Source organism: Prionailurus bengalensis, chromosome C2, assembly GCF_016509475.1.
Source record: "Prionailurus bengalensis isolate Pbe53 chromosome C2, Fcat_Pben_1.1_paternal_pri, whole genome shotgun sequence".
Lineage (NCBI taxonomy): Eukaryota > Metazoa > Chordata > Mammalia > Carnivora > Felidae > Prionailurus > Prionailurus bengalensis.
Window position 1 is genome coordinate 85994169 of NC_057350.1, and position 27790 is coordinate 86021958.

The following is a 27790-nucleotide window of genomic DNA, read 5'->3' on the forward strand; positions in this document are numbered from 1 at the left end:
CAGCTGTTAGCACAGAGCCCGACGACGCGGGGCTGAAACTTCTGAACCCTGAGATCATGACCTGAGCCGAAGTCGGAAGCTTAACCCACTGAGCCACCAAGGCCCCCATCAAGGACATTCTTAAATGAAACTGGCTTTCCTCCCTGTACCGTGGTGAGTGACAATGCTAGGAGGGTTTTGTGTGACTGTCTTGATATATGCTAGGGTGGAAGCTGTTTTGAGAATTCTCAATTTCAAACACCCTTTCTCAGCTTCCTTCTCTTCGCACTCCTTACAATTGAAGAAGGGTTACTGAATTAGTAGAGTTTGACTTGAGATACAGAACAACATCTGGGAGGAAGACCCAGAAGTTACCGAAGAAAGAGGGGAGGAAGAGAGAGAGAGAGATTTGAATTATATTCTCTAGTCTGACTGTATTGTAGTTTTAGAAATCTCCATGTCAGAACTTATTTTTAACCTTTGAGTGTCAGAGTGGGGAAAGTATTTCTAACAATGATTTCAGAAACTATATGATAAACAATGCCTTTAAAAAAGCAATTCTGGGGCGCCTGGGTGGCGCAGTCGGTTAAGCGTCCGACTTCAGCCAGGTCACGATCTCGTGGTCCGTGAGTTCAAGCCCCGCGTCGGGCTCTGGGCTGATGGCTCAGAGCCTGGAGCCTGTTTCCGATTCTGTGTCTCCCTCTCTCTCTGCCCCTCGCCCGTTCATGCTCTGTCTCTCTCTGTCCCAAAAATAAATAAATGTTGAAAAAAAAATTAAAAAAAAAATAAAAAAATAAAATAAAATAAAAAAGCAATTCTGCATGACAATAACCATCTCATAAAGTCAAAAGACAAATATTTGTGACTTATGTCAAAGGACTAACCTCCTTAATGTATAAAGAACTCCTGGCTATGAGAGAATAATGGATGGAGCTTATAAACATATTTTACAGAAAAGGAAATATGAATCGCTCTTTCACATGAAAAGATGCTCAACTTCACTTTTTATAAGTGCAAATTAGAGCTACAATAAAGTACCATTTCCCACTTATCGAATCAACAAAATCGTTAAATTTGATAATATATTGGCAAGACTATAGGGCAAAGGATATTACTGTACAGTGCTTAGAAGAGTATAAATGGTTATATCCCCTGTAGAGGACAATTTAGAACTCTCTCTCAAGATTGCAAATTACCCTTTGCCTCAGCAATTCCACTTGTGGGGAATTTTTCTTACAGAAGGACTTGCACATGCATTTATGTGAAATTGCGTTTATACAAAGTTTTTGTTTTGTTTTTGTTTTTTCATATTGGTTGTATTTGTAAAAGTTTAGAAATAACTAACTGTCTGTTAGTATGGAACTAATAACAATGATTCCATGTTGAAGGAGTTAATGGCAATGAGGCATATCAGGTTAGGAACAGGGAGGGAGACTTCACTGTGTATCTGTCTTTATATACTTTATTTTGAAAAAAAATTGACTATATTATTCAGTTTTTAAAGGCTCAAAAAAATTCTCTATATCACCTAGCAAGTACTAAATTTCTCCTTTCTGGTTACTAAGATAGAAAATAGGAAGAAAAGGAATCCCTCTGTTTTCTGCTGAAGTGAAATTGAAATTATGTAGGGTATCTTATTTTCAGTAGTCACCTAATGCATATTGATTGGATGAATGAAACAAATGGGTAATGACATTGTATTGCTTTTAGGTAGATTTTCTGATAACGGTGCACACAAACGATAAAATTCACTTTTAGTTCCATTATCTTTCCTCTTTGGGACATTAATCTTCTTTCCTACCCTTCTTTCCTTCCTAGTTCTTTTCATTTCCATGAACGTGAGTTTCCACGCATGCACCACTACCTAGACCTGAATGAAAGCATATTTGAAGGAAGAAACATTCCATGTGAACGGGCAGATGTCTGTAAGAGATCCTGGTGGTTCTGAATTATGCCCATTTTCTTTTACAAACTATATAACAGGCTCTATATTATGCCAAATAAATGGACTGGAAACTGAAAATTTTATTTAAAACTCTGTGTACATGTAGACAGAAGCTGGATTGCTAAACTCTAGGACAAGGCCCAGAGTTTGAGATTTTGTAATTGACCCATTGATTTCTGAATGTGCATACTTTTCCCATGTCTAGCCAATTGCTTGGTCAGAAAACATTCCATAAGAACTTAGAGTCCAGTAAATCAAAATATATACTTACTGCACAGTAATGTAATATAATGTAATATAATACAATATAATACGTTATAATAATGTAATATATATTTAATGTGTGTCAAGAATAAGAATAAAAAGCTTCTTGTTTTCTCAGTTAAACTTATGAATTATTATATATAATACAAATTATTATAAACTCCTATTGTCACATACTGTAATTACCATAAATTTTTCACCTACTTTGTTATTTTTTTAAGGATTTTTTTAATGTTTATTTACTTTTGGGAGAGAGAGACAGATTGTGGGCGGGGGAGGGGCAGAGAGAGAGGGAGACACAGAATCTGAAGCAGGCTCCAGGCTCTGAGCTGTCAGCACAGAGCCCAAGGTGGGGCTCAAACCCACGAACCGTGAGATCATGACCTGAGCTGAAGTCGGATGCCTAACCATCTGAGCCACTCAGACACCCCTAAAGATTTTATTTTTTAAGTAATCTCTATATCCAACGTGGGGCTCAAAACTACAACCCCAAGTTCAAGTGTCACACACTGTACCCAATGAGCCAGCTAGGTGTCCCTCACCTACCTATGTTTTGGTTTTTTTTTCCCCCTTATAACTATAAACAACAGAAGTTCAAAATACATTTACATAGTATCAATTTTTTTAAATTAATTCATTTATTTTGAGAGAGAGAGAGAGAGAGAGTGATAGAGAGAGAGAGAAAGAGTATGCATACGAAGGAGAAGGGCACAGAGAGAGGAGAGAGAGAATCCCAAGCAAGCTCCACACCATCAGCACAGAGCCTGACACGGGGCTCGATCCCATGAACTGTGAGATCATGACCTGAGCCAAAATCAAGAGTTTGATGCTTCACCTACTGAGCTACCCAGTTGCCCCCATTGTGTCAAATTTCTGACATGTAATTGGAAAACAGAGCAAAGATGCAATTCAGTTTGTTTGATGAAGAATTCTACAGTATGACATATGTCTTTAGGGATATATACACGTGTTAACACAAAATAATCCATCCACCACTTTTTTTAAAGCTTGCATTGATGAAAAAGTGTGTATTTATAAATAACATAATTGTAGCCATTTGTTTTTGATACACCTCCATGATTAAATTATTCCTTGGAAACCAATTTGACAATAAATTTCATATATTGAAAAAAAATAAAATAAAAATTATTCCTTAATTTTCTAAGTAAAAATTATTATCCTAAAGACTCTCAACTTTAATAACTAACAAAATTCAGGCCAATACTCTCTTAAATTGATTCCACATGATGGGATCAAATTACTTCGTTTTTATTTTATTTTATTTTATTTTATTTTATTTTTAAAGGTTATTTTTTTTTCGAGAGAAAAAAAAGGGGGGGATGTAAAGGGGGGGCAGAGAGAGAGAGAGAGAGAGAGAATCCCAAGCAGGCTCCACTCCCAGTATGGGGCCCAATGCATGGTTCCGTCTCCTGACCACGAGATCACAACTTGAGCCCATATCAAGAGTCAGACACTTAACCAACTGAGCCACCCAGGCATTTTTATTTAAATTTAAATGTTCTATTTGGAAAATTAGGAGATCAACCTTTATAGTTAGAAGAAAAATCAGAAATAATTCTAATGGGGAGGGTATTCATTTTTATCTTTACTGTGTGGCATAGAAATTTCTGGGAAAAGGCATCATTTCAAACTTGGAGGCATCACTGCTCCATTTCCACATATGGTTGGAATGAGAATTCCCTTTCAGTGACTGCCTCCCATTCACACATGGGAGGAGCCAGAGCACAGCTATGGAGAAGTCTGTCAAAGGTTTTTTTCATTACTAGCAGAAAAGTTACATTGTCTGCCTGCCCGAAAATGTTTATGGAAACTTGTGATTTCTACATCTGGGGTTCATTTCTGAGAGTGCATGCAAATCAAACTGTTGAATAGGTAACAGCTATTTTGCTACCCTACAGACCCAGCTTGAGCTCTGAGATACAATGGCAACACATCTCCAAAGTTCTTCAACACAGTTGAAAAACCTCAAAATGGTTTATCCACTGAGAAGTGTTGGAAGCTCTTAAAAGTTACTATTTAAGAACAGGATAGAGTTCCTCATTTCTAAAATAGCTTTATTAAAATCTCACCTAGAAGCACATGTATGATTTTTTTGTGTGTCTTAAGAACGTCTGACTATTTTGGTCAGCAAAGCCTAATAATTCAATCTAACATTTTAAATAAAGGCAGCAAAATTTTCACAAATACCTTTCAAATGCAATTCCTAAAATAATTGGTATGTCTAAACTTGGCATTATCTATACAAGTGGTTCCTTAGTAGTGATTCATGATTCATCTTTTCACCCATGTATGGTAAAATAGGAATATTAAGACAACATGGTTCATTTTTCATCATTAAATTGGTTCACTTTAAATTAGGACTATCCTTTACACGAAGATTCTGTCACATCCTACTTTTAAATGTTTAAAATGTCCATTCTTTTATTGCATAACAGTGTTGATGGATAATAGTTTGTTTTTAACATATGTTTGGTGGCAGTTTTCTGTAATCTCTCTAGGTTTTTGAAATTTTTATTAGTTTTTTTAATTAAAAAAATTTTTTTAAGTGTTTATTTATTTTTGAGAGAGAGAGAGAGAGAGAGAGAGCGAGCACAAGAGAGGGAGGTGCAGAGAGAGAGGGAGACAAAGAACCTGAACCTGGCTCCAGGCTCTGAGTTGTCAGCACAGAGTCTGACACAGGGCTTGAACTCAGGAACTGTGAGATCATGGCCTGAGGCTGAAGTCAGACACCTACTGACTGAGCCACCCAGGCACCCTGAAATTCTTATCAGTTTTTAAATGCAGAAATGTAGGAAATGTATTTCATACAATATTAAAACATCCACATAAAAAGTGAAAATTCAGGAATTAGTGCCTCAAAATATTTAATTTACTAAATACTTACGTTTCCCTCAAGACATGAAGATATTTGATTTATTTGTTTTTTTAAGTTTATTTATTTATTTTGACAGAGAGAGAGAGAGAGAGTGCACGCACGAGTTGGGGAGGGGCAGAGAGAGAGAGAGAGAGAGGGAGAGAGAATTCCAAGCAGGCTCCGCACTGTCAGCGTGGAGCCTGATGTGGGTCTCAATCCCACGAACCGCGAGATCATGACCTGAGCCCAAATCAACGATTGCACCCTCAGCCAACCAAGCCACTCAGGCATCCTGAGACATTTGCTTTAGATCAACAATTAATATAATTGGCTACATACACAAAAATTAACTAATGAATAAATCTACTCAAACGGTCAACAAATAACATGGGGTGAATTTGAAAGGGAGTTAAAAAAGTATAAAAAGTGACCTTAGCCTGGGATAGGTGGGCTAAGGAAGAAGCTAACAGATTGCAAGGTCACACTTGCCATGATGGTGAAATTATTTTCTAGTCTTGGCTTTAAGAAATGAGATATTATGTTGAGCCAACTAAATCTAGGATTAAACAGAGGAGATGATCACTTTTGCAAACTTGTTGAATTAAGAATGGTGTGAGCAGTGGGTGATTAATGAGGGCCCAAAGGTAATTAAAACCTGTACTACAAACTCTTTGCCTGTCTTATTTGTTGCTCTGGTCCCAGTGCCTGGAAGGTTCTCTGTAAATATTTGGTGAATGAAGAACATGAAAGAAGAAAGAGAAGGTAGCTGCTGGGAAAGCAACAGTGGAGAATTGTGCAGAACACCAAGAAGATGAATTTTAGGAATAGCTAATCAATTCAGAGTTTTTTGAATGCCTCTTTTAATCCAGGCAACATAATCTTATTTGCTATCAATTGCTCTAGCAACCACAGTATGGATGGTGATATTCAGAATTATTTACTTAAAAAGATTTTGTATTGGCCAACAGCTGCTACTACTGGAATTTACATGATAACTAGAAGACTAGGAATTCTGTGGTTTAAGATGGTCCTAAATCCCTTAGTAATTCTAAAGCTTTAGTGATCTTTTTCTTTATGCGAAGAATTTCACTTGTAGTTACATATTTATGGGCCTAAGATCATTATTAGCTCCTTAACATCACCAATAGAGTTGGAAAGCAACTTCAAAGACAATCTGTATCATTTTTCCTGTTTATAAAAATGAATTTTCAAAGATGCTATTGACATTTTGCACCGTATTACATCAGGCCTACTTTCAGATAGCATATACTTACCAAAAACAAACGGCTTATTATTGGTTCTTAGAAGTTATTTGGCCAAAGGGCCAAAATTTGGTAAGGAAAATGTATGAAAGAGGTTCATGAAAATTTACCATTTTGTCAGATTAGCTTTTTTGAAGTATGATTAAATATAAGATCTTGATTTTGTTATTTCTCTTTATAGGACTTAATTTCCCCACAAACCGAAAGAGATACCATTTCATGGGCTATTGCCGTAAGAGAATTGCACTGGCATCTTCATGATTTAAGTCTCAAATACACAAAAGCACAGATGGCTTTAACAAATAAAAAATTTTTGTGTCTACTATATATGTGATAAGTAGCCAACACAGGGCTATTTCTGTGGGATATTAGAATTTTGGACAGTAAATTTGCTCTCACTAGTTCATCTCATGTTAACATATTTATGTGTCTCCTCCCCTGTTTCAACGCATGCGGTACAGCACTCACTAATTATTTCTATTGTGTGTGCTAGACATTTGAAAGTGTGTGGTCTCACAAACTATGAGGCAGACTGGAATTCTTTACAGCATAAAGTTAGTGACATACAGTTGCTTCAAATCATAGCCACTACCCTAGTAGCCAAAAGAAATGCAGTGATATACTAGAGGCTCTTTCCTTTCCTATGTACGATTAAATGTTCTCAAAAAACACTTCAAAAATGATCTCTCTCATTCAGCAAAGGAACTTGACTTTGCAAAGTATATATCGTTTTCCCAAAGGCTTTGTGCTTGTGAAACTTGTGCGTACCTGCACAAGAATGTATGTCCCATAATTGTTTTAAAAAATCACGGAGGCAAAAAAAACCCACTTTATCAAATGATCAGTGATGATACCATTTTACCTATTCAACATGTTTTAGATGTCTTGTTTGTGATTCTGCTGTTTCTCCATCTTTGCCATCTGGGGTTCCCCAGCCAGTGGGCCCCACCGATGTCTCCTTCCTGTGGTTTACTCAGGCTTGCACGGAATGTACACCAATTCACTGTTTATTCCCGCATCTGGGGACTGCTCTCCTCCCCTGACTCTGGTTGTCTTGGGTGGGAGAGCATCTTATTTCTAACATATAATGTCTCTATGCACGAAGGAGGCACTGGGGCTGACGTTACCCACCGCATTTTCCCCATTCTCCCTTCACTGCTGCTGCTTTTTTGAAGACCATTCCCTACGTCACCTTTCACTCAAGAATGCTTTGCTAGTTTGGAGAGATTTATGATTGTATGTCTAAACTCAAATAAAAGGAGCAAGTATGCTAATGAATCTTAATAGGGACTGTGCAATCATTTTCTCACGAGTTTTAAGCAACACGTTCCTAGACTCTCTAAAATAGAGCACGTATCACACAAACAGCTTATATCCAGCAAATGATCATTTAATCCAATCATAAATTATGGAGCCTTGTTATAAGAACTCCTCCTGTGTCCTCCCTTTTCTGGGCTGAGGAAAAGTCGGCACGTCCCGGAAGGAGGTGGAGACCTGAGAAAGACAGGGTCTTGTCCCACTCTATCCTTAACGTTGAGCCTCCGGAACAGGAGTTACTCATGTGTGTGCAGAGAATAAGTAATCTATGTCTGAGGACATTTTTTTTTTTTTCATGTTAAGTTAAATTGTAGCCAGCTGCTCCAGCTGTTTTCATTTCACATTTGAATGTTTACTATTTTACTGAGCTGGGAAAGCAGCTATTGAGTGTTGCATGTATCATTCTAAAAAAGGAACTTTTTCTGTCCTTAATAGCTACAGCACCAGAACTGTCCAGGAGGTCAGAGACTATGTCTGTCTTATTCAACACAGAATTTACAGAATCTAAACTGGTATTTGGTACCTTGTAGGTGCTCATAATATATCTAAAAGAATAAAGAATTGCTCTCCTAATTGATAAAATAAGTAATGATGTCTACATAGTGTAATTGTAACTGTGGGAAGGCAAAAAATTAAATTGCCTTGCAATATATGATACAAATATTAAAGACTATATAAAGCCTTTTTATTGTTGATTTGCTTATTTACTAGTTTTTAAATCTTGGAGTCTGAGAGCATTTATAAGAGGAATGTTCACAGCAGTTTTACTTTTGGAGGCCTTGTCCATCCATTATTTTGATCTAACCAACCAGACTCTTTCCTAGAGGTCAACATTCAAAATGTAGAAAGTTTCTTCTCCCATCCTTAATCGCTGGCCACCTAATTCCCCTCCATCACAGCTTATGTTATTAGTTTCTTGTGTAGTTTCTCAGCTACTTTAAATTTAGCTTTTGTAGAGCTTTCTATATAAATTTCTATAGAGCCTCTTCTTTTTCTATGGCTCCATATTCTGTTGCATGGATCGCCTATAGTTTATTTACACAATTCCTCCATAATGAGCATTTAAGTCATTTCCAATATTTTACAATATATTTTCCAGTATATTAGAAACAATGATACCACAAATAATTTTGTATATGTGTCATTCTGTACACATGTATTTCATCAGGATAAATTCTTGGCTATAGAATTATTATTCTATATTTTCCAAACTGCCTAAAGGATAGGTCTCAATTATTTTTTCTTAACAATTTGCTTGACTCAAACTATTCTACAAGCAGACTTTTTCATAGTCTATAGTCACACCCTAGAAAATTGAATTATACAGTCCATAAGTGGAATAAGCAACCATGTCAGTGGAGGGATTTAAGGAGCCTTGAGTGTCCTACCAGTGCAAATATCTGGAAGTCACCAGCCTGTCACAGTGTCATTCAAGGCAATCCATAGAGGCTTTCTGTATGACAATCATACCCAATGCTTTCCATTGTTGTTGTTGTTGATTTAATAACTAGTTACTAGTATTCATATCTTGATAAACTATAAAATCCCTCTCTGATGCTTTCTTTTTTCTTGTGTATACTTCCTCTTTATCTACTGACAGACTGAGGTGACATCCCAGGGCCTTTTTACTATTAAACATGTGGAATGTTCACATTACACATAATATGATTCTGGGAGTTGGGGGGAGACAGGGAGGGAAGGAGGGAAAGAGAAACTTAATTCTTCACAATTTTGTGGTTAAAATGCCCTGGAAGATTCTAAATTTTCACTGTGCACCTGCACAGTTATTGTTTGTGAACTTGTTCCTGCTGATGGGGTTAATTTTGTCTGGGCAGATGAATGTCACTCTGAAAAAAAGAGACTATTGTGTTCTATGGACACATGCTGACCCCGACCTGAAAGTGCTGAACATGAGACAGGAGTAGGAACTCTGGTCTCACTTTAAAAAAGTTGAAGGTTAACTTAAAATCAATCATTTCTGTTTAGACTAAATAGTAAGTTTGTCAATTGTGGTCATCCAAGAAGAAATTTTTTTCCTGTAAGGTTTACAGTATTTGCTAGCTGCTTTTCTTTTTCCTTGAAGGTTAGTCATATCTCAAGAAAACCAGATACTGCCTCAGAGAGTAGAATGGGAGTTGGGGAGGTGCAAGAAAAGTAAGATAAGAGCAGGTGAAGCAGACAGGGACCTCCACAGGAAAAAAAAATGTTAAGAACAGAGACGTAGGACGGCAGGAATATACAACTTATCTAGTATATAATATATTAAAGTTTAGTGGCTTCCGATATTAGTGAATTACAGGGCATTCCTGCAGCCTGGCCACACTAGCACTAGGGGAGGTTGAACTCAGCAGCCACAATATACCAACCCACTCGGCACTGGTTGCATGAGAGAACCATGTTCATAAGGCAGCCAATGCCTAGTCAGTATAACCACTTTGCTTTAAATGTGCTTAGCACAGAACTAGGGGCTCCATATCTGCATGGATGACTTTCTAACCCTTCTAAAAGCAAAGTGCTCTATGAATATGATTTTATGTGCTCCTGAGCCACTGGTTTTAAATTGTTCCCATGTTGCAAATGAGACATTAAGCATCGTGGAAAACTCAAGAACATGAGCAAATAAAAAAACAAGGTTTGGTGGGGGGGGGGTGCACCTGGGTGGCTTAGTCGGTTCCACTCTTGATCTCAGCTCAGGTCTTGATCTCAGGGTTGTGAGTTCGAGCCCTGCATTGGGCTCCACACCCGGTGTGGAGCCTACTTTAACAAGCAAGCAAGCAAACAAACAAACCAAAACAAAACAGAAAACAAGGCTTTAGATAGAATGAGATTATGAACATAATGCTCTTACTTTCTACTTTTCACTGGTAGTGAATTTCTATCACTGAATTCTAGTGACTCTTCCTATGAAAAACATTTTTTCCTTTTCTTCTTGATAGTCTGTGTATGTTTGTTGTCAAATATGAAAAAAATAACTGTGATAGAAGAAGGGAGAAAGCTTTTGAGATCTGTGATTTCGGTTTATGTAAAGCTGCTTTACAAGCAGTTTCTTGTTGGGTCAACAAGCCTGTGTGTATTTTGGCATAAAACAGAGTGCTAGTGCCTAATCCACTCAGAATAACCCTTTCAGCGGTGTTGAGATACCCAAGCGATAAACTGACAGCAATAGAGGAGGATGAAATATTAGAAGAAAGGTGTCAGCCATCAAGAAAAGCTGCAAAAACTGGATTCCCTGGTTTGTAGACTTGCTATTTTCTATCTAGATGGTTATTGGAATTTCTGTTGTAGCTTTCAGAGAATCTCTTTCTCTTAGAAAAGTATTATGTAATTATATCAACACAGCAGTATGGTGTCATGAAAAGAGCATAGACCTTGGGAAATCAGGTAGGTCTGAGTTTGAGTCCCATCTCTACTACTTTTTTTTTTTTTAAGATTTTATTTTTAAGTAAACAAGTAATCGCTACACCCAACATGGGGCTCGAACTTACAACCCCGAGATCAAGAGTTGCATGCTCTACCTATGGAGCCGGCCAGTCCCCCCTCTGCTACTTTTTGGCTGTATAAATGTAGACTAATTTCTTCATGTCCCCATACCTCAGCTTCCTCATCTTTGTTAAAGACGACAGGAGTTATAATTTGTAGTCTTTGTAAGGACTATGTAGGGTAATTTACGTTACCATCTTCCACGATGTCTGAACGGGACTCCTTAGGTGTTAGTTCCCTCTAGACTGTCCTCCTCCTGACTCCACAGATAAAGGCAATTGAAGCATTAATAAGTATGTATATACATTCCAGAAAGCATTTAAGGTGATTATAATTTGGTGATTGGACCCAATGGTTTCCAGGAAATTTGAGAATGAGTAAGTTATTTTTCCTCTTTCATGAGAGACTTTTTAGAGTAATAAAGTTTACTTTTTCTTTCTCTCACTCTGTGCATTATAATGGACTGTCTTTGGAAAGAGTGGCCTCAAAACGTACTGACAAATTGTACAACATTGTGCATGTACTAAATGTCAGTAATTTTATGTATTGTATCACAAATAACAAAGAAAACAGTAGAGACAGCTATTATTTTTTCTTTAAAAAAATATATTGGCAAAGCCAGTGGTTACAGGTAAATAGCACCTATTCATCCATTGTTTTATAGCTCACATGAACAGCTGATACAAATACAAAAAATTAATGGCTGAAGAGTTTAGAACTCTTTAAGAACTCATTTGCTATAAAGATGTTTATCATAGAACTATTTATTAGAGTGAAATATTGAAAGCAGCCTAAATGGCTCATGTTAGGAAAATGAGTAGCAACAATAACCCTTAAGATTTATTGAATACTTAACTATGTACCAGACACCCTTTTAAGTATTTTACATGTATTAACTCATTTAATTCTTAATATAAAACTATGGTAGGTAGTACTACATTTACAGTACATGGTAGATATTATTCACATTTTACGGGTAAGAAAACAGGCACAGAGGTGTTAGTAAATTGCTCAAATTCACACAGCTGGTAAGTGGAAAAGCAGGATTCCTGCCTAGGCAGGTGATTTTGGAGCCCAAATTTGATGTATTGAGAAAATGTAATATTTTTCAATCATAAAATTCTGCCTCAAACATTTTATGATGACACAAAAATGATTATGACATAACATAGCAAAAAAATGTAGGATAAGAATTATATGTGCAATATATTCTCAACTTTGGAAAAAAAATCTGTGGAAGAAAGACTGAAAGAAAATGTTTATGATAGTTATCTCTGGAAGAGTAGGTCATGATTATTTATTTTCTCTTGTGTATATTTTTTGATACCTTATGAATTTCTTCAATTAACTTACATTCACTTTATATTCAGAAAAAATAAACTATTTATAATAGCATCTCATTTACTTAGCATTTTTATGAATCTCTAAATTATTCCACATAAGTGAAATATTGTTTTAGTTTTAGAAAGGAACATCGTAAGGTGATTTAATTCACTTTTCCAGCCAGTGCTTACATCTATTTAACGATGCCCATATTAAGAGGCTTTTAAGTTATATTTGAATACTCTTTTGTTGATGGGAAACTGACTACTTCTCAAGGCAGTGCAATTCACTTATAAATATATTTTACTCTGAGAATTCCAAGTCTAATATTTTATGAAAAGAACCTTTTATTTTAAATTTTTAGTAGGCTCCACGTGCAAATGGGGCTCAAACTCATGGCCCTTAGAACTAGAGTCACATCTTCTACCGACTGAGCCAGCTAGGTACCCCTTATTTAAATTTCTTCTAAATTTTATGCATGCTGGTCAAATTATCTGCCACCGATTCTAGGCCCCAACTTTGGAAAGAGGACCTTGTTATCCAGGGTAGTCTATTACTGCCTGAACTTAGTCCCTGAGATATCATTGCTTATCCAGTCCCCAACCACTTTCTGGTCTGTTGGTCTGTGAGGATCTATTACTCATATTCTTCTTCTTTCTTTATGACCATGCCTGGCTATCTGATTTTTATGCCTAAGCAAGCCATGGTATCTGCTGCCCTAAACTGGATCAGTTAGCAACCATTGCCGTTCAGGATAATGTTCTTCTTAAATAGAACATATAAAACTTATTTTTATTGTTATTATGAATAACTTCCACTGATTGAGGTCCACATGGCCGGCACAGTACTGGGCCTTTTAAAAACATGGCCACAATTCGTCATTATAATTAACCTTAGGTAGGTATTCTTCCTATTTTGCAGATGGTGCTAATGCTAATAATGTTTAGCGGGATTAAATAATTTACCCCAGATCACAAAGCTAGTGAACGGCAGAGTTAGGGCTGCAACCTATGTCTTTCTGATTCCATTGTCAATGTTCTTTCTATGTCACTACACTGCTTCTCTACTTCAATTATAACTTTCTTCTTGATGACTCAAGATCATAATGATGAACATCGGTTATTGTGCTGTGCTGTATAACAGTGGTGTCTTCAGAAGCTATAGGTTTATAGGCCACAGAGACTGCGTTTTGTGATTCTTCTGTCTATTCTTTCATAATGAGGCTATCAGGTCCTCTGTAGCTCATGAGTGTGCTAAGCCCATTATATTTCCCGATATACAACTTTTTATTTCTACGGACTATGGCTAGTGTTAGTTAACTGAATGTGTTAATGAGTTGCATTTCAAGGAAGATTCAGTAAGCTTTGAGGGAAAGTTTAAGGGGCTTCTCTTTTGTGTCTTCTGTGAGTGGGTGTGCCTTGCCACTCAGAGACTCAGGTCCAGGCTATGTTCCGTGTAGCCGAGCTTGCCAAATAAGTGAGATGAGGCAGGTTTTTAAGCAGTTTGCTAAAATCCTATCAAGTTGTAACCCAGTGAATTTGATTTTATGAATATGCTTATCTGATCAAACATTGTCTGTTAAATGCAGGAAAATATCATTTGTCCATATCTCCTTGCCTGCCATCACCTCTTCTCTGAATCTTATTTTTATCCTTGCTTGTCTTTCAGTAGGATGGCTATACATCCCTGTTTCCCAAGACCACCCTGGAACACTTTAACTTCATAGCAATGCTGATTGTGTGGGGCTCCCTCTGTGTTGGTCTGTCCACTGGAGGATGAGACACTTGGTATTTTAAGAACCTCATACTCAAGAGTAATTGTAAAGATTTTTTTCTTGCTCCCTTCTTCCTTAGAATCTTTTGGGCTTTGAAACATTTGCTTTTTCTTCCTTAGAGAAATAGGAGGGTACAACATCTACTATTTTATGAATCTTTAACATTTAAAAAATATTGTCATCTTTCCTTTACAAATTATGAAGACCTCTTAAGGACTATGAGATAGTCCACTAGACCCCCACCATTTTGAACCAGTATTTTGACTGCTTTATAATTTATGTAAGATATCAGGCCAATCTAGTTATTCATCTTCTTAGCAGCACAGTGCTAGAGCAAAGCCTCGTTCTTAAGAGAAGTGAATGAAAAATTTAGTAGCTAAGAGAGAGAAAGAGAGGGAAAGAAGAAGGATGAGGAAGAGGACAAGGAAGAAGAAAGGAGGGCAGAGTAAAGATTCCAAGGGGCTTGGCTTCTGGCATTACCAGACATAAGATGAGCTCAAGTTCAAATTGATCTAGATAGAATGAGAAGAATGGAGACCGTGTGTAAATGATATCAATTATCCTAATGAAAACTCACTTATTCAGTCCAGATTCAAACTATTTCAAAATAACCAGATCTATACTATCGTATAATCATAAATTAACTTGATGCTATCTTGTTTCTTTTGTGCAGATCAGTAAGTGATTTTCACAAAAACGCACATAATTTTCAGGTTTAATGTGCCATTTCGAGATTGAAATATGAAGAAAGTGCTACATGATGGTGATGAAGATCTTGACCTCATTAGGCCATATTCAGCCACTCCCAAGTGTGGCCACATTCAAGTAGCTACTGCCATCTTCCAGAGTCAAGGGAGACAGGGCACAGGGCACAGGGAACCTTGGGAACAACAACAACAACAATACCACTGTCAAGTGCCTACTGTGTGCCAGACATTCTTCTGGGAGCTGTACATACTCTCCTCTGAACAACCCTGAAACATCGATATTATGTTCTTTTGTAGATGAGGATGTTACCTTCAGAGAGTCTCAGTAACATTCCCCAAATCACCTGGCTGGATTTGAACTCAGGCCTCTCTGTTTTCAAGGAGGGTCTTTCTACTATACTCTTCAATGTCTTCACAAGGGGGACCTCAGAAAGCTCAGCAAACTCCTACCATATCCTGCTTGGTAGTATAGCTGTTGAGACTTTCTCAAGGAATCTGAGACCATGTCTTCATCTTTGCATTTCTACACCACCCCTCGGGGTACACAGTAGGTGCTTCAGAAATACTTATTGAATGAGTAAATGAGTGTCATATAAAGTTAATATTGAAATTTACTTATTACAAAGCTCATCTACACAGGATTAAGAGTAGTAAATGCCTCCCTAGAGTACTGCTTCTCAAGCGTTAATGTGTAAATGTATCACCTGGGGATCTTGTTAAACTACAGGTAGATATGGGGTAGGGCCTAACATTCTTACTTTTCTAACAAGATGACAGTTAATATCCATGCTGTTCAAAAGAGTATGGGGAAAAGCCCGGAAATTTGGGAGAATTTAGGAGACAGTTCTTTCAGTCAACAAGCAGTTATTAAGTACCTACTCTGTGCAAGTCAGTGTGTGAGTCACAGTAGGCACCATCAGACATGTATTCCCCCAGTCTTGCTGTAAATTCACAACTGTTACTAACTAGCTATGTGTTCTCCAGCATTGGTTCTCAAACTTGTATGTGCATGGGAATGATCTGTTAAAGCACCCTTTCCTGGGCCCTTTGCTCAGAGATTCATATACAGCAGGTGGGAATGGGGTCTATGATTTTGCATTTCTGCCCAGCCCACGGGTGAAGCCTGAGCTGCTGGTCTGAGGTTCACACTTTGAGAACCACTGATCCAGGGCAATGACCTTAATCCCTGAGATTCCTTTCAGCTCAAAACCTGAAATCTATATTACCCTGAACATAAACTTAAAACTGTACGTTAACAGGTCGGAAAACTGGGTTAGTTAACATAGTTGCTTGTGCTTTGCGGTCAGAATGGGCACCTGAAGGTATCTACTAATAAATAGCAAGCTCAGCTTTAATGAGATAATCAGCTTAAATACACACAATAAAAAAGAATTATATTAAATGTAAGCTGTGGTCAACTATGGATGATGTTTTCCTCACATTTTCCGGTACATTATACATTTAATATAATGAATAGATCATGGGAGCATAGATCATGCAAGCTTGTGTTTACCCTCTGTCTTCATCTCACCACTTCTCTGCAGCTCTGGGGCCTGTCAGAACTATCTCTGTCTGCTGCTTGGTTTGTCTCACTTTCCTTTTGTCCTTTCCTGCTTTGCCTGCCACCTGCCCTTCAGGTGTCCTGAAAGCTTGGCAAACATCCTAACCATGTGCTAACACATCATGTTTAATGTAAATTATCTTGTTTCTTGTCTGATTCCCATCTAGATTTTAAGAGCTTTAAGGACAGAGACTGTTTATTATTCATGCATCACCTTTTTCTGCTGGGGGGAGGGCGGGCAAGCACCAAATACAGTGTTTGGCACATAGGTTCTTAATAAATATTTCTCCAATATTGAATACGTTAATAATACTTTGTCCCAAAGGAATGAGTCTTCAATATGGGTATATCAAGCACTTCGGCAAGTCATTAGAGGACACATTTTAGGGGCAGGAGGGCGGCTTTTCTTAAATCATACCAGAAAGTGGTTATCTGTGCCTTGATCCAATCTTAGATATCTCTCAATAAAATTGCAAATGAGGGGAAGGGAGAAAACACCTGTTGCTCTTTTCCTCCCAGTCCTTGCCCTTTCACTGGTGGACACAAGCCTTCCTTAGCATATGGCATTTTGGAATCGACAACATGGGGACCGTTGGCTTGTCATCTTCGGGGAAAATGTGGTTAAGGGAAAAGAAAGTGGCTCTGACTATTAAAGCGTACATGTCTACAGTCTGCCTGCACCCCTGTCTCTTCACTACATCCTCACTTCAACCTGACACTACCCCTGAGGCAAACCCTACCTGTTTATCATACACCAGTCCCCTCAGATCAAATGTCACTTAGTGTTGTCCAAAAAAAACGGTGTCAGGGGGAGTCAGGAGGCCTAAATTCCAGTTCTAGCTTTGACTCTAGCTATAGGATCTGGGGGATCTTTTGATACTTCAGGTCCCATTTAACATATCTGCCAATTGAGAGTGCAGAATTGCAGTGTCTCGTTACAGTGCCTTCACGCCTTCCTCCTGATACTCATTTTAACCTGATTTGACTTAAAAACGAAAAAGAAAGAGGGGTGCCTGGGTGGCTCAGTTGTTTAAGTGTCGACATGTTGCTTCCTGGTCAAGTCATGATCTCACAGTTCTGTTCCTGAGATCAAGCCCTACCTCAGGCTCTGTGCTGATAGCATGGCAGCTAGTTGGGATTCTCTCTTTCTCCCTCTCTCTCTCTGCCCCTTCCTCCATTGGGGGTGCATGCACATTCTCTCTCTCTCAAAATAAATAAATAAACTTGACCAAAAAAAAGAAAGAAAAGAATAAGAGAAAGAAAAGAAATAGTGGCAGAGGTGGTTAATAGGATCATGGTTGGGTTGAGGGTTCGTGTTTGATGGTAATTTTGTCTCAGGAACTACATCCCAGGAAGTGACAAGTGCAGGTTCCATTGTACTGATCTGGCAGGCACAGCCCACCGGACTGGGGATACCCTAGATCAGCACATTGCCTAGAAAAAAAAAAATTTGATCTCAGAGGATGGTTTTTGAAAAATGGAGACAATAGGGTTTTTTTTTTTTTAAGTTTACTTATTTTGAGATAGAAAGAGGGGCAGGGAATGGCAGAGATAAAAGGAGAGAGAGAATCCCAAGCAGGCTTGTGCTGTCAGCACAGAGCCCAATGCAGGGCTTGAACTCATGAACCGTGAGGCCATGACCTGAGCCAAAATCAAGAGTTGGTGGCTTCTGAGCCACTTAGGTGCCCGAGACAATAAGTTTAAAGTAATTTGCTTTGTTTCTCCTTTTTGTCAAGAAACCCACAATTTATGTTAGCCTGGCCAAAAACTATTTTTCCAATGTTCTTTAAAATAGTACCAGAACTTCTAGGTAATTAGACAATAGAAAGAGATAGCTTTCATCTCGCCACTGGTATATCAATTTTTTTTTTTTTACCACTGAAAAAGCCTGGCTCTCTTTTCATATTCTAACTTACAGAGCATCTACCAACCGGAATGTGTTCTGCAGGCAAAATCATACTAAGTCTCAAAACTGCATTTTAAATAACTATCTTTGCTAGAATAATAATTTTAATTGTTCTAAAACACTAGTGGTTTTATCTTAGAATTATTTAATTGTTTTTGAAAGTGCAATATATGCTCCTTGCTGAAAAAAGTCAGAAAATATAGTTAAGTAAAAAGAAGGAAAAAACACCCATATTACATTGCTCTAGAGACCACCACTTTGACATGTTTCTCTCTCGCCATCAGACTTTTACACTTATTTACATAAATGTGATCACATTATATATATTATTCTTCAACTTCCTTTTCTCCATATCTGTGTTTCATTAATGTCTTTCTGTCATTATATACAGATCTTCCAAAAATTCCAGATTTTGAGACAGTGTATGTTTTGGGGCCACTTAAGCTCTCTAAGTTTCAGCCCTATCATCTTTAAAATAAGAATTCTAATCATACTTATCTCAAAGCATTGCTGGAGAGATTGAATGAGATAAGGCATTTAACTCAGAGTTTGCCATTGGAACTCAACAAAGGTTAATGCTAATATCCAACTTAACAGCTGTATGGTATTCCATCATATGGAAGCACCATTATCTGCTGAATCATTTACTTATCAAGGGACATTCACTGCCCCCCTTTTTATGTACTGTTATAAATGCAAAATACTGTACTGAACATCCTTTTACACATATAACTGACAATCTGTACAATTATTTCTTTGGCATAAACTCATAAGTGGAATTGCTGGGGTATACAGAGTGTGTGTGTTTTACACGTACATATTGATGGATTTCTCCCTAAAAGATGCTATAGTCATTAAACTCGCTTCAACAATTTTTCTTTTAATTTTTCTTGGTGGTATTTCCAATACAGAAGCTTGTTGCTATTATTTTGTCATAAATTTAAAGCTGTCAGAAATTTCCTTTATAATTTCTGGCCTTTATTTAAGCTTAGCAAAGTTAAATACATATTCTCATATAATTCCTTTTAGTAATTCTGTAGTCCTAAAAAAAGTCATATCTAAGTTGTTAATCCATAAGAAATACATTTTTGTGTATGGTTTGAGATAAATAAAGATTAATGAAAATTTATGTGATGTTTTTCATGATGATTGGTGTATGTATGAGGTATATATAAGTCAGCATATAATAACTTGTGTAGTGATATTCTGAAACTTGCTCCTTTTTTTAAATCATCAATGGCATGTTTTGGAGATCTTTTTGTGTCTGTATAAAGAGATCTATCTCATCCTTTCCATATAGATAGTATGATTCCTTTAGCTAGTCCCTTACTGACGGTCATTTACAATTTTCATTTTTTTCAAATAGTGCTACATCCTTGTACCTGTCTTGTTATGTACATGTGCCCGTGTTTCTCAGGGAGATATGGAGAAGTGAAATTGTTGGGTCATGGGCTCCACATGTCTTTCATTTGAACAGACACTGCAAAATTGACTTCTAAATTGGCTTACCACTTTTACATTCATCCCAGTAGTATATGAGAGCAATGCTATTTATTTAAAATCTCACTTTTATCAATACCAAATTCCCAGAGTCTATTTCTATTATACTGCTTTGTGTGTTTTACTAACATCTCACTCTTTGGGTAGAATTTGGGAAATCCATGAACCAGGGCCAGGACTAAAAGCCATGTGACAGTTTCTACTTTTTCAAATCATATTAAGATAATTCTTTTTTCTACAATCAGTTCCAGAAAAGCTTGAGTGAGCTTTGGGTGCAGGGTTGTCTTCTCTTCTTTTCTACAAAGGTGTTAGAGTTTTAAAATAACTATTTGGGGGAGGATTTTAAGCTATTTAAAGGCACAGCTACTAGAACTTTGACTAATGCAATGGAAATGGGGGTTGGGAATAGTGTAAAATATTTCTCTTTGTGCCCTTTTAAAAATTATTTATTTATTTATTTATTAAATTTTTTAAAATGTTTATTCATGAAAGAGAGAGAGCAAGTGAGCAGGGGAAGGGCAGAGAGACAGGGAGACACAGAATCTGAAGCAGGCTTCATTCAGGCTCTGAGCTATCAGCACAGAGCCAGAGGAGGGGCTCAAACTCACAGACCCCGAGATCATGACCTGAGACGAAGTTGGACACTTAACCGAATGAGCCACCCAGTCACCCCATCACTGTGCCCTTTTGAAATGAATTCTACCTCTTTGTAAGATGGAAGAACAGATAGTGCATCAGGTTTCTCCGTTCTTTATGTGTTCCTATGATCACTGTCTCTTCTACCCCTTGGTCCTTTGTTAGGAGTCAAATCTGAGGAAGACTGGTAGGAAGAAAAGGTCTCTCATCATTGTTGCTACAATTTTATTTTCTCCCCCTTGGGGTTTGGAGAGTGCTGTAGGCTACAGGACACTACAGTTTAAGTGTGAACATCATCAGAACTGGGGACCCAGGGGATACAAATCCCTAGGGCACACACTGTTTAATTACTGAAGCTTTACAATATACTTTGTCACCTGGCAGAAAAGAAGTCCTTTCTCAAATTTCTTTCTCTACTTTTTCAGGCTTTGATAACACATTTATTCTTCCAAATAAATTTGATAGTCTATAAGGTTAAAAATGGTGATGGGTTTTTATGTTGTTTGTATTACATGCACTTGGAAAGAAATAATCTGTTTATCATATTGAGTCTTCTCAATCAGGAAAATGGTATCTTTCCTTTTATTCAAATCTTTTGTGTTCTTTAACAGAGGTTTGGAGTAGTCTGATACATGTCTATTCCCTTAATCTTATTTTCTTCTCATTTAAGAAAATGTTTGATTGACAAGATTTATTTACAATAATAAATGTTCCCAAAGTCAAATGTGTTTACACACACACACATGCACACACACACATACAGGGAGAAAGAGAGAGAGAGAAGTTGTGCTAAGTAGTACTAAAAAACTTTATCTCATAGTCATTGGGAAAGAGTTATTTCTAGACCTTTTCACCATTGAGAAAGTAGAGTTCAAAACTCTGTCTCATGGGAAAATAGATATTTTTTTATCTTGGATAACTTTAACATTCATTCATTTATGGGGAAAAAAAAGTCTCCAAGTCACTTCAAAATAATAGATCTTCTTGTAATAATTTTTATTTTTAAATCAGAAGAGGTTTGAAGTAACATTATTAATATAGAATTAGTCACATTAAAATACTGCCATGAGACCAATAATCTGTTTCTTCATATTTCATTGTATCACATATCGTATATTGTAGAAGCTACAAATGTCACATGTGGGTGATGGCCTTATGAATGATTTCATTTTCTTCTTTATAATATTCTATATTTTCTAAAATACTTGAAAAATGGTTTTGAAATGCCACCAGAACATGAATCCCTTTTATCCCACATTTCATCCTTCTGCCCAAGGCATTTCTGGATCAGAGGAGTCCTTAATACTGGCACTTCTGAAGACAGTTCCTTGTATTTTTGATGTTGTTGTCATTTCACATCCTAACTAGAATTACAAAGTCCATATTCTTCTTGGAGACTCACTCTGGAAGTAAGCCCAATCCGTATTCAATAAATACTTAATTCTAAGGGTATGTACAGCTCTGCCTACAGCCCAAGACCTACATATCCAGAGTTGATTGTAACCACCTCATAGTATTTCTCTGAGTAGGGGATGAACTGCTTTTCTCTCCACTGGGATGGTTTGGAGCCTCATAGGTAGTGTCTGCCTGGGAGAGGTCGTTAGCATAGCCACAGACTCCCTAAACCCTTGCCCAAACCCTTATGGGGGCTTTAGATACTTTATTTAAATGGCATCAGAATTCACATCAACCTAAAAATCACTGCAAGGCAAGGCCAAACTAAAGCAAGTTGGAAACTCAAAAGAACAGTCAACAGACAGGTCCCTGCTTGGAACTTCCAGCAACTCTCAAAGGTTCAGTTGGCTCCCACTGCCCATTCATGGGCCCTCCTGGGAACTCTTTAAGAATTAACATACTTTTAAAGATATAAGGAAGTTAAGATAAAATGTAAATAAGAGAAGCAGAACGGAAGGGAAGGAGAATCAGGAATCAAATGATTTTTTTTTGTCTCCCTCCGTGATTCAGAATTGGGAGGTACCATTTAGTTAATTTCAAGAATAGTTGAAGTATTAGGGATTTGAAGGAGATATAGTTTCTCTTCTTGCTTTATTATGGAGTTCAATTCAAGTTCTGTTAAATCTATAAAAATCAATATGAAGTATATGTATTATGTGACAGCTCCATCTAAAGTATCTTGTATAGAATATAGGGCAGATACAATGGAGCGGCCAAGCACATGTAATTTACCCCACAAATCTAAAGCACTCCCACATTGATTTTTACAGTTGTCTAGCCCCCAGTCACTGAACAGAACAAAAATGGCTTACTTTCCTAGTGTGGTGATATTTAAGGCTACAAAACGTTCATCTTAGTGCCCTCTAATTCAGGTCTGCCTTTTTTGTTACCTTTCTTGATGGGCTTTTTTAGGTCATTTAAAAAAAATCTTGTCTTCTCTAAAAATGTTATGACAAGGAAATAAAATGGTTTTAAAAATGTTCTGATTTGTTGATTAATTTTGCCCCTAAAATTATATTATACTGGTGTTGTTTTTAATGTTTTAACTATTTCCAAATGCAATTATCTTGAAATAACTATGAATAGAAAATTGTATCTAACTGAAAAGACAGGCTTTCATAATGTATTAAAGTACCTAATTTAGTAACTAGGATAAAAGGGACACACAGAAACCATTTTTGAGACTGTAATTATAAGTTAAGTCACTATTAAAATGACACACATATATATTTCCAGTTTAAAATAATTAAAGCTTTTTTCCCCCATAAATGCTTTCACTCACAAGAGGAGACAGTTGTGAACTTACGAGTTCATACATACATAAAAATATTGCATGGGATTTACCTACCATACATGACAAAAAGGGACCTGTCTGTATTGTTCAGAGGAGTGTAGACAAGTGCTATTTGATTCCCTGCATCCCACCACCTTCACCAATGGCACATTTGCTTGCATTTTAACCAGGGTAGCCGACTGTGAAATATGGCCAGACTAATATTTGAAAATCCCAATGGTAGTAGAGCCACGGTACTTAAACATAACCAAGCCTTAGGGGTGTTGTATGTCTCCCGCTGCAGCTGCCCCCTCCCATTTTATTTACTCATAAGTATCATTAATACCAAAGATATATAACCTTTGGTGCCAATATGTCACTTTCTCTCTTCAAGTCTTTAGTAGTTGCATGCTTATCTATTTCAGTCAAATGTATTTCTTATCAAAAAAAGAGTGAGAGACCTGACAATACAGTGTTATCGAATTTTTTCAGCTGAGACCCACATGTCATTCAGCATTCAGACATGCTTGCGCTTGATTGATGGATGGGTTTGTGACAAATAAAACTAGGATCAACAGCTTTGCACCTTTTCCCCCATCAGAGACCAGAGTAAAGCATAACTCTATAACAATAGTGGGATTAGGGATGCATTAGCTCTCCATCGACCAAAACCATCCATTCCCATCAATACTTTGCACGTAATAACCTGAAGCTATGATAAGGAAACAAAAGAAGGAGAAAAGGGACAGGAGAAAACAAATCAATAAAAGAAGGGAATGTCTGAAAGATGCACTGGCCAAATGAAGATTTTTTTTTTCTTGCATTGTTGGGCTAATGTCCCTGAATGTGGAAAACAACACCTCACCCGGACTTTTGATGAAGGAAGCAGACTGGCACATTGTTTAAACACACACTTGGCATCTGCAGATTGATATTTAGACTAGGTTTATTTTTTACAGGCCAAACGAAGCATTATAGTATTTACTGTTAACCTGTGTCCCTAAAACTGCTCTTAAAGAGAAGGGGTGTTTTCACCTGAATGACTCAGACTCTGTGAGGCCGATTCCGGGATAATTAGAACATTCTCCTGTGCAGACACGGTTTTAATGTCCAAATGCTTAGCACAGTTGCACATATTCCCTTAAATATCGGTCAGTATGAAGAATCTTAATTGCCTGGTTTATTTACTAAGATTCACACAAAGCATATTTTTATCTCTTATCAGACACAGACCAATGCCCCTTTTATAAAAACTAATACCTGTCCTGGAAGGAGTCTTACTTTTCTAGGTAGATTTTTTTTTTCCACATAAAAATTTATCTTCATTCTCAATTCATAGAATATTTTGATGATAATTTCATCATTTTCCCCACAAACAATGGACCGTTAAGCTTATTTATTCAGGTTTTTTGTTCCTTTTCTTTAGAGAGCTTTTGATTTTTGTACTACCTATCGTATTTGTCCTAATTTACAATTTATTCTAATTGGCCATTGAATGGGCCAGTATGGTTTTCTTCTGGGGAGGATGAACATTAGTGATATTTGTTCTCTTCTGAAGAAGAGGTGTGCAGGGAGGCAAAGCCCAAGTTCTAATTGTGGGGCCACTGATCTTGGGAAAGGCACTTCATCATTCTGCTTCAGTTTTCACACTTAGAATAAGAGGAGAATTATATTGTCTAATTCATCATTATCATCATCATCACCATCATTATTAATATTATCATTACTCTGCATTGACATGCTGTCGTGCTTCATTTCTTAAAGTTTGCAAAGTGTTGAGAAGAAAAAAAAAGCCAACCTCTCTCTCTTTCTCCTTTTTTTTCACTTTTTTTTTTTTACTTCCATCTTCCTTTTCTAGTTCTGTGAGAAGACTGAAGGCTCTTCTCTTCATTTTAGTAAAAGTAGAAGGAAAAGAGAGAAATTGTCCCATATCCAAACAAGCATGTAGAAGATTCTTTAGAATAAGACAGTGGCTTCTAAACTACAGGCCAGGGAATCCAAGAAATGAAAAGAATTTCGTGATTAAAAAAAAAATTAGGGAGGCTCTACTGTTGTGTTTGTGAAATAAACTCTAGTTTCGTTCCTTGAGCTCAAACCTATTTCAGGCAATATAAAGTCAGTTATATGTGGTTATGAAATCAACTGTATATGTAAAGGCAGATTTTGGCTTGTACTATTGAAGGTCTTGGGTGTGGCAGTCAGGAAATGTGGTAGTGTTTCCATAATTGCAAGAGAACAATCACGTTTTAATTATGATTTTGAAAGTTTTCTTTGGGTCTAAAAATGGTTAAAATTATTAAGGCCACATACATCTGACATTGCAGGTCAGATAGCAATTTTATATATGTATCATCATAGCTGATACTTTCTCTGAAAATCTGTCTGAACTGAAAACCTTTTAAGTAACAAACGTGATTAAAGGCAGATGGTCCACTTTTTTGGCCCCCAAATTTGACCTGTTTTATAATTGGTACAATCCCGTGGGTATTTTCTTTCAGATCCTAAGTACAAGGCCAATTTTGGGGCACTCCAATAAGTGATTCGTGAGGCACCTCTGTTGAAGATGAATGGGCCTCTTACATCCAATACTGATACCTGTGAGTGGGCTCACTTCATCCTCAATAAGGCCACTCACTGCTTATATATCTGTTTCTCCAAATTTAAAGCAGACTCTGGCCTCTGACTCCTGCCACCTTCATAACCATGTAGAGGAAGAGTTCTGGGGTTTTTGAGCGGCCCAGTGTTTTAATATAAAACGACGTTAATAAGCCCAGCCTATGTTTTAATGTAAGTGGGAGCATGACTTCTGCTACTATTGCAAAATATATAGTATGTGCCAGATTGATATCTTTTCTTTACTGCATAGTCAACTTGTAAGCTTTCTGTGAAAGCTTTTGAAAGCACTTTTACATCTATGACCCTGTACAGAACTCTAATTTGTTTCTGTTTAAGTTTCCATAAGCGGAGGTGCAAGATTCACATGTATATGCATGTATATGGACCCAAACGGGACAAAGCAATTCCCCTACATGGCAGGTACATATGGAAATCTTTGGATGATGTTTGAATATGTTACCGTACTACCTATTTCCTTTGGATATATCTTCTAGGACAGAATAAATCCCTGGAGACAATATTTGTGTCCTGTTCAGGTGTCATTGTACACAACCTAACATAGGGCCTCTAGCAACATTAATTATATGAAAATAAACGTACATATGTATTTATGAGGATAAATATATATATACATTTCTAAAGGGATTAAAAATCATAAATAATTATTAATGTTTTAGACACATTCATACTAAAAATCAAAAGAATGCAGCATAATGTCAAATGGAAAAGTCTGTCTGTCATCCTAGAACTTGGTAACATCCCAAAGACAAAATGTATCTTGGTAACTAGAGCCACCATTATACAATTTATATCAGTTTGCTTAATTAAAGCTATGTACACTAACTCAGATTATATCTGGATGTAAACATGAGACATATTAAAGCTACATGTAAAATAATTGTGCCTAGAACACGGTAGGTATTCCCAAATACCTTGCCAAGTGCTTTCTTCCCTTTTTGCTAACTGTCAAATCTCTTCCTGTTTTCTTTCATACTCAGAACAGATCAGAGATACTCAAAGACTGGGATGGCAAACTACTGCCTACAGGCCTGCTGCCTGTTTTTCTAAGTAAATAAAGCTTTATAATCTGTAACACAGGCAGGGTTTATGTATTTTCTGTGGCTGCTTTTGCACTATAGAGGCTGAGCTGAGTAGCTGGGACAGATACTGTATATTATAGGTTGAATCGTGTCCTCCCCTCCCTCCCCCAAATCAGTAAGCTAAAGTCCTAACCCCCAGTACCTCAGAATGTGACCTCACTAGTCTATGTCTCAACAGTGAGTTGGGGAAATAGGGTCATTGCAGATGTAATTAGTTAAGTTAGGATAGTTAAGAAGTCATCCAGGAGTAGGGTGGGCCCCTATTGCAATATGACTGGTATTCTTATACAGAGGGGAGATTTGGATACAGGCATGCCAAATTCTCCACAGGGAGAACGCCGTGAGAAGACAGCAGAGACCTGGGTGACACAGCCAAGGAACACCAAAGATTGGCAGCAAACCACCAGAAGCCAGGAGAGAGGCACAGAACACATTCTCGCAGCCCTCAGAAGGAGCCAACCCTGCAGAAACCCTGGTCTCAGACTTCCAGCCTCCAGAGCTGTGACAGAATACATTTCTGTTGTTTAAGCCATCCAGTTTGTGTTACTTTGTTACAAATGCCCTTGCAAAAGAATATATGGTATGACTGGGTTCAAACAAAGGTATTCTGGCTCCAGAGCTTATATTCTTTTTTTAAAAAAAATGTATTTATTTATTTTGAGAGAGAATGAGAGCAAGCCTAAGGTTTAATCCTGGTGGAATTAGAGGTAAGATCTTGCCACAAGTGGCTTGATGGTGGGATATAGATCACTCTTCCTGAGGTCTTCTGCTGGTTTCAGAAAAGAGTAGAAATGATGTTGATGATTTTGCTCCTACA

At 37.2% G+C, this 27790-nt stretch overlaps 1 long non-coding RNA gene across 1 annotated transcript; it reads left to right on the forward strand.

Annotated features, from left to right (window-relative positions):
* Window positions 1-27578, forward strand: LOC122491692. The gene is made up of 3 exons (XR_006299421.1): window positions 1-153; window positions 26210-26293; window positions 27304-27578. It is a non-coding gene; the product is annotated as an uncharacterized LOC122491692 (long non-coding RNA).
* The last annotated feature ends 212 nt before the right edge of the window (window positions 27579-27790 follow it).